Consider the following 8924-nt stretch of genomic DNA (forward strand, 5'->3'; position numbering starts at 1 on the left):
AGAGTTAATCAAACTGTGTTTGCTTTTACAAGAGAACTATAACGTTTTGATAATTTGGTGAAAGGTTTTCTCATTTGTGTGTAGGGTTTAGCAAAAATAGCCAATGTTACAAAAAATTTACTTAAGCATTCAGAAAAAACTGTAACAATGCCATCAGATTGCGTGAGATAAAGGCAGCGGTCTTAGCTGACCAGGTGACTTTTATGAACATAAACAGTGTCAGTCTGGCAACAATAGACCGCATCCTGAAACGCAATCTGGTGGCAACCAAGCAGCTATATAAGGTGCCATTTCAAAGAAACAGCGACCGCGTCAAGGCAGCACGTGCACAGTATGTACAGGTATGGATGTCACTGCATTTGGATTTGTATTGCTGCATACTGTAACATTCAATTACATTAGAAAACAGCATCTTCTGTATATGTTACTGTATGATTTACTCTGAATTTCTTTTTGAATGTAGAGAGTAATGGATTTGAAAGCAGACGAAAGGCAGTATGTCTTCATCTACGTCGATGAGGCTGGATTCAACCTCTCCAAAGATAGGAGACGTGGCCGAAACATAATTGGTCAGAGGGCCACAGTAACCATGCCTGGACAGAGGGGAGCAAACATCACCATGTGCGCTGCTATTTCCACAAATGGAGTCCTTTGCCATATCCCATCTATAGGCCCATACAACAGTGATCGCCTAATCACATTCATCAATGCATTGCATGAGCGGCTTGTACTGCCACAGGAGAGAGGCCTGTTCAGGGCAAACATGTCCCATCTTGTCATAATTTGGGACAATGTGGCCTTCCATCATTCAAGGTTAGTGAATGACTGGTTCACGGCTCACCCACGCCTGATGATATTGTTTCTCCCTGCATACTCTCCCATGCTAAATCCAATCGAGGAGTTTTTCTCCTGCTGGCGTTGGACAGTATATGACCATAGGCCTCATGACCAGATGTCATTGCTCGATGCAATGAATGCTGCATGCTTGACAATCCGCGCAGAAGACTGCCAGGGGTGGATTCGCCATTCAAGACGTTTTTTCCCTCAATGTATTGCAATGGATGACATACTCTGTGACGTGGATGAGAACATGTGGCCTGATCGTCAGGCCCGTGTCGACAATGCATAATTTTCCTGTATTTTCATTTTTTTCATATTTACAGGGTTTCATTTAATTGTGTTTCATTTACAGTACTTTCTTTGAGAATTGACCTTTGTTGTACTGCATATTGAACCCTGTCATTTTGATTGCTTACAGTATGTGCATGTGACAAGTACTGCAATACAGTAAATATTTTTCTGTCAGAATCTTGCCATTTTGTACACAGTAGAACAAATGTAAATCAATGGTGTTGACAGGTACTTCAGCAATACAAAAACAGATCTACAATATTTTACTGTATACACATTTTCTGATTTTACTGTAAATACTCTGTGACAGTATATTTCTAAGTTATATAACTAAGTTAGAGTGCTCAATACAAAACCCAAATTGTAGTATGTTGTCAGTTGTAAAATAGTCTATACTATGAGGGTGTTGAACAAAAGTTGATATTGATAGCTGTAGTTTCAATTTTGTTATCCATTGTTAAATAAATGAGAAAAAACATACATGTTCAATTGAGAAAAAATTGTAGGTTTTGATGGAAAAGTTTGGTTTTGATGGATGTGTGACAAGTTTTGAGAAAGTGGTGTCATTCTGCAAACATAAAGTGTTTTGGTTATTTCAGCTTCTGTTAAGGGCTTTGTGTGAGCTGTTTTGAAAAAGTAAACTGTGAATGGAAAAATAGGCCAAAACGATTGAGAAAAACTGTAATGAAAGAGATTCTTAAGCTAAGAGCTACGGAAGCCGAGAACGGCCATGCCCCTTTTTTATTTTTGCACTGTTTTTTTCTTTTTTTTGCACTGTTATCTCGTGATAACGAATTAATTATTTCGTTATCTCGATATAACAAAAATCGTTTTGTCGTGATAACGAATTAATTTAATTCATTATCTCGACATAACAAAAATCGTTTTGTCGTGATAACGAATTAATTCGTCATAACAGAAGACGTATTTGTCGTATAGTCGAGCACCGAGTGCTCGATCAAATAGGATCCAGTCGTGCTCTGGTTCGGATCATCCTCAGCTCAGCCTGACGAGCTGCCACGACTTCCACCGACTGCGTCAGCTCAGGTAAAGTAACGTTTATTTAGCCTCATCATGTAATGTGCATGTAACCACGTAATTCCTTTAATCGTGCTTTGATATGTGTCGTGTTTATTATTATTATTGTTTGTGTGGCACATAGCATTAGTGATGGGCAGCAGCTACAAGTGTAGCATAGTTGTTAAACTAACGTTACATTTCTCAGTGGCCGCAGAGTCGCTGTTTTCTCAATCAATGATCTTTTCAGTAGCTCTTTCATTGATGGAGTTGTGCGAGCCTGCTGTTAGGTTGAACTGGTCACATCTTGTTCAGGCTACTGTTGCTTGTAATATTACGACTTAACTCTCATAATTTTACGACTTTATTCTCTTAATATTACGACTTTATTCTCATAATATTACGACTTTATTCTCATAATATTACGACCAGGGTGGTGTGATTTGCCGGTGGAGATGGCGGGGGTCTCCCCCCCCCCTCTCTGGTTTACACGTCGTACCCTCTGCTGAATTATTTTTATCCTCGGTGGGGACAAAATGTACCCCCCCCCCCCTAAAGTATTTTCACCATTACATCGTAATTATTAACAAGTAATAACAACCAAAATACACAGTCCGTGTTCATTCTGCTTGTGTGTGATTTTGATACCGGGAGCGAGTCGCGCCCACAGAAAGCAGTTTTATTTTGAAAACCAACCGTATTTTCTTGTATTCCAAAAGTCCGACTTCCGGCCCGCCAAAATAAAAGATACAGTCAGTCAAATGAATGAAAAAATTAAAAGAATCCAGAGAAGCATATCTTCATATTTTACAGGATCACAACCAAAAATCCAGAGAAAAAAGGGGGGTCCCACATCACCCGCGTTCCCTCACCGGCCTGGGCCTGGGACGGGTGGGTCGGGTTACCCGGGCCTGGCGGGGCCCGCCGTGCAGCCTGGGGTGCCTTCTGGCGGTGCTGGATCCCCCCGGGGAGGGGGAAACGGTGCGTGATTGTATGTCTGTGTCGGTGAGAATGCGGTATGGAAGGGTCCTGCCATGGAGGATTTGAGCCTCCATTGGCAGGACATCAAAAACTTAATAATTTATCAATATTATATTATACAAAGATGGTTATTATTATTATTATTATTATTATTATTATTATTATTATTATTATTAGTATTATTATTAGTATTATTATTATTATTATGTATAGTATATTATATTATTATTAGTATAGGTATCGGATAGGTGAATGGATGAATGAATGGGATGCCTGGGTCTGGGGCCCTCCGTTGTCGGGCCTGCGCGGGTGTCGCCTTGTTGGGGGGTTCCCTCTCTCCGGGCCCGTCTCCGGTCCCCCCCGCTGCCTCTACGGCGGGGCGCCCCTCTGGTCTTGGAGGGCCACTTTCGTGGGGGACGGGTGCGCCTGCCCGCGTCGGCGGCCGGGGCGGCTCTGTCTCTCCGGGCGGGCTGGCCCCCTGCCGGGTGGGGGTCGCTGGCCTGAAGGGTGAGGGCCTCCTGGCCGCGTGTCCGGCCCGGACCGGGTGGCCGGGGATTGCCTGGGTCGCGGTCCGCCGCCGCGGGATCCCTGGCTGCTTCTTTCCGCGCCGTGGGGGCCCCGCCCGCGGGCCCCCTCGGCCGCCGCCGGGTGGGGGGGGGGGCCTCGCAGGCGGTGGGTTGCCTCCCTCCTACTTCTCCCCTCTGTGGGGTTGCCGGTGGCCTGGGTTCCGGGCTCTTCCTTGTCGGCCTCTGGTCTCACGGGTGGCGGGGTTGCTCCCCCCCCTCCCCCACTATAGATACACTTCAGGTGGAGCTTTGTTTGGTTTATTACACACACACACACACACACACACACACACACACACACACACACACACACACACACACACACACACATATAGTAATTTAGTCACACGCACACACACACACACACACACACACACACACACACACACACACACACGCATGATCATATACATACACACACACACACACACATAGACATACACACTGGCTTGTTCACCTGCATGCTGGCTCTCTAGTTTTTGGGTTTAGGTAGCGGTAGCGATAGCTTAGCTCAGACTGCGATGAGATCTCAAGATTTAGGTCGATTGCTGTTCGTGTTTTGGATGGCTCCGTGCCGGTTTCGTGCTTTGTTTGTGGTTTTTTTTGTTGCAGATTTCCAGTGCTTGACGTGTGTCTCCGTGTGTTCCTGCTTCCTGGATTGGCAGTGGATGTCGTCACCACCCCCCCCCCACCCCCTCCCCCCCCCCCCCCCCAAAAAAAAAAAAAAAAAAAAAAAAAAACACTGGGTTTGTATGTGTATATTTATGTATGTGTACGCATATGTGTGCGTATATATATGTATATATTACATATAGTAATAATGCACATATATACACTTTTGGTTTCTACCGTCATGGTATCAATCAATAATATGTGTGCAGACAAGGTAAAAAAAAAAAAAAAAAAAAAAAAATATTACGACTTAACTCTCATAATTTTACGACTTTATTCTCTTAATATTACGACTTTATTCTCATAATATTACGACTTTATTCTCATAATATTACGACCAGGGTGGTGTGATTTGCCGGTGGAGATGGCGGGGGTCTCCCCCCCCCCCTCTCTGGTTTACACGTCGTACCCTCTGCTGAATTATTTTTATCCTCGGTGGGGACAAAATGTACCCCCCCCCCCCTAAAGTATTTTCACCATTACATCGTAATTATTAACAAGTAATAACAACCAAAATACACAGTCCGTGTTCATTCTGCTTGTGTGTGATTTTGATACCGGGAGCGAGTCGCGCCCACAGAAAGCAGTTTTATTTTGAAAACCAACCGTATTTTCTTGTATTCCAAAAGTCCGACTTCCGGCCCGCCAAAATAAAAGATACAGTCAGTCAAATGAATGAAAAAATTAAAAGAATCCAGAGAAGCATATCTTCATATTTTACAGGATCACAACCAAAAATCCAGAGAAAAAATGCGACAGAAGATGAAACAAGATCTGACATTGCTGATTGCAGCTCCCATGTTTTCTATTAAACTGATATCGAGAAATAATTTAAAAAAATATTAATTTTGTTTATTTATTTTTATTTGGCACATTTAAAAACAATATTAGGAGAAAACATTTCTGCAAATACAGTGGTTCAGTTCATGTTCAAAATAGGCCTACTGCCTACGTTATGTAGTTTAAGTGTAATGTTTACACAAGAAACATGTTTTCATATAGCCTATACTGTTGGACCGCTGTTGGGTGGTAATTTTTCTGAATAGAAATATTTCTCAAAATTATCCCCCCCTCTGGTTTTTTCACAAATCGCACCCTGATTACGACTTTATTCTCATAATATTACGACTTTATTCTCGTAATTTTACGACTTTATTCTCGTAATATTACGACTTTATTCTTGCAACATTAGGCTATGACTTTATTTTCGTAATTTTACGACTTTATTCTCCTAATTTCCTAATTCTCCTATTTTAATGCAAAATAAACATGACTTGACATGTTGATTAACTAATCAGAAGAACAATAACAACCCTTTTGTGTAATGAAGGGACATCAGTCAAGAGTTGACAAACTTTGTTGCAGCTGCTAACAAGTATGACTACATTTATTGTTGAATCCTACAGATCATGGACCAGTTTCTCTCTGCCTTGAGAGAAAGGGGTGTTCCTGAGGAGAACCTCAGAAGAATGGCAGAAGACAAGGTGAAGTACATAATCTAAGTCAATATTCAAAGGCATTGCCTGCACATCATTCCAACAAAGAACTATTTTGGTCCAATTTGGTAGCTGTAAGTCAGTATAATCAAATATGATCCATTTTGTCATCAATAATGGCATAATACCTGTATTTACCTGCACAAGATGGACATAAAATGATTTATATGAGTTAATACTGGTCATATAGTATGAACTTGCTGTTAAAAACAAATAAAAACAGCTACGACCAGTGTAAGAGGTTTTGTGATCTGTAATGTAATTGGTTTCAAGCTGGTTGAACTGGTGGCTCATTTGGTGTCCAGCTTAAACCAGCTAATGTCATTCTGGGTGTAGTGGAGAAACTGATAGTACAGTTCAGACTGGGCACTTGTTCAGGGTTTATCACAAGGCTCACGCCGGGGTGTCGGCCAGAACATCACTTGAGGCCACAATTCAGAGTATGTGGGGAAATGAAAAGTTTAGAGGTTGATATGCTTTCAGTTTACTTTCCTTTAAAGCAGCACACAGACAGTTGGAGCTTACACTGAGTGTGGATTTCTACAAAAATATTAACAAAAAAATATCATTAAACACTCACAATTACAACAGAAGTGAATAGAATTATGTTTTCTCACTCAATAAACAGAAACTCAAAACACTCATTACTCAAATATATGTAGCCGTGTAGTGCATTAATTCAAATATAATTTTCCACTGGTGTGAGATAGTTCTCAAAGCTGGCCTAAGTGTTACTTGTTTTCATTCGAGTGTAACATTGTTGTGAAATAAGTAAAAAGTGAAGCAGATTTAGACAGTAGCATGTTGTTGCTGATTTTGGTCACAAGGTGGCAATATTGACTCATATCCAAGTATAACATTTGGTATTTTTCTTCCAAAGGTTTAGTTCCTTCAGTGTTTTTTAAATAGAAAGGTTCTTGATATAGAGGTTGGTAGAGCCAAAAATTGTACTCAAGTAAAAGTATTGGGTGATTTTCACCCGACGTTAGTGGTTGAGAGTATACAACTTTCGGGTGGATATTACCCGACGTTAGTGTTTGTGTATTATATCAGATGATGTTATTACCATACTTATTGCCCCATATCATGCACAGCTATTTCCTGTCACAGGCTTGGTGACTCTGGGAGACAAAAGGGAAATCCCACAGGTGATGAAAGAAAGAAAAAATTGCACACCAGGCTCCAATGCTTTTCTTTTCACCAAAGAACTAACTTTGGTGTCCTTCCTCCCTGAAACAGTTTCAAAAATGAAGCCTGTCCTGCTCCTGCCATCCATGCACAAACAACCAAGCATAGGACCCACTCCCAAGCCCTAAACGATTCCCCAATTTTTCACCAATTTTACAGCTTTTTTACAGGGTCGCCCCATGATACTTTTTTTTTTTCATTTTTTGTGACATTGTATAAGGAAACATGAAAGAAAAGTACCTCAATGTATTGTTGTACTTTGATATATTTTGATGAGAAGTATTTTTTATGTGGTATATTATATCGGGTAAAATATACCCGACGTTAGTGATGGTGTTTCATGAAATTACATTGGTGTTCTAGGGTTAATATTGTTAGCAATATTGTTTTAAAGTAACAATACTCTTACTTGAGTCCAATTTTGGGCTACTCTACCCACCTCTGGATACGGGGGAGAAAAGTGCCAAAAGAAATGTGTTCTCTAGAGTCAAATATTATAGGTAGAACTCAATTTCTCTGAGAGCCCTTTTAGAACCTTCTTTTTTGAGTGTGATGGATACTATAGGTGAATAATGACATTATATCTGCTTTTGTGTTTTAGATCGATCAAGACATTGTACAGCTTCTTACAGAAGAGAAACTCTCCAACTACATTCCAAGATATGGTGACCGTGTCTTTGCGAAGAATTGGAAGCAGTTATCCTCAACTGAAAGTAAAGGAGATACAGAGCAAAAAAAATAAACATTAATAAATAGAATAAGAGAAAAGATGAGACTGCCATCCACCTCATCAGCCACAGCATCCGGCAGCTTTAACTCCAAGACTGCACTTCTTGGAAATAAGAATGCTGAAAAGAAGACAATACAAGGAAAATAGAACTTGGCTGGTTGAACTACCAAGATTCTATGTACAGACAAGTAAGAAGGCCAACTGGGGGTGGAACAAGAGAGATAGTTGTAAGCAAAGATGATACTGTATCAAGCATTATGGAAAAAGGGAAAACACTATTTTTCCCCAATGGTACATCACCAAAAGGCAAATTAGAAGACTTTGAGTGCATGCTTTCTGTCATTGGTTCTGAGGAGCCCCTTGAGGGTAGTGTCAGTGTCACAGTCGGATGTTTGTTACAGCAAACTAATCACAAGATGCTGAGAGTATACCTCTGTACAAAGCCAATAGATGGGGGTGATTCTGATCATAGTGATGCAACAGCAGACATGCCCCTTTCATCTGACACATCCAACATGCTAGGGCCAGCTACACATGCATCGTCCTCCTCATCCAGCCCGTCACTGTTCTCCTCCAGTCCTGTCAAAAGATCTCGGTACGGCAGTAGACTTTTCTCTTGGAGCAATTCCAATACTACCTCAACACTCCAAGCTCCTCCTGCTTCTCACACATCAAGTCAGCCTCTTATAGATATATCCAGTGTACATGTGGAGGGCAGATGCATCATTGTAGTACAAGGAGGTAGATTTTTCTTTTCAATGTATGATTTCTTTAAAATTCGAATAAGTCAGCTGAAGGAAAATGGTAAAAAAGTCACACATAAGTTAATATTTCAATAAAGCCATTGTATTTACATGAAAAGAAAGTTGTATGTAAGAAAATGGCCAACTGTTTGTGGTTGATGTTTTTCCATTGTTTAGTGTTGTTAAAATTAAACCTAAACATAGTTCATAAATTAAAAGGTTTGAAATCCTATGCAGATCTTCAAACCTGGAAGACCTACTATTGTCAGTACTGTTCTGTGTTGTCACTGTCAAAGGAATATTTCACTTTAGAGTAACTTGTCAAGTTTCAGCAGTCTTACCTCTATCTAAAGTTATCTACCAGTACAAATAAGCTAGTGACCACTGCTGTTCCTTTCTG

The 8924-nt window shown here is 40.8% G+C and overlaps 1 long non-coding RNA gene across 1 annotated transcript; it reads left to right on the forward strand.

The window, feature by feature from the left end:
* Positions 1–2110: 2110 nt before the first annotated feature.
* Positions 2111–7855, forward strand: LOC133421422 (uncharacterized). The gene is made up of 3 exons (XR_009770686.1): positions 2111–2178; positions 5774–5851; positions 7653–7855. It is a non-coding gene; the product is annotated as an uncharacterized LOC133421422 (long non-coding RNA).
* Positions 7856–8924: the final 1069 nt, after the last annotated feature.

Source organism: Cololabis saira, chromosome 21 (genome assembly GCF_033807715.1).
Source record: "Cololabis saira isolate AMF1-May2022 chromosome 21, fColSai1.1, whole genome shotgun sequence".
NCBI lineage: Eukaryota > Metazoa > Chordata > Actinopteri > Beloniformes > Belonidae > Cololabis > Cololabis saira.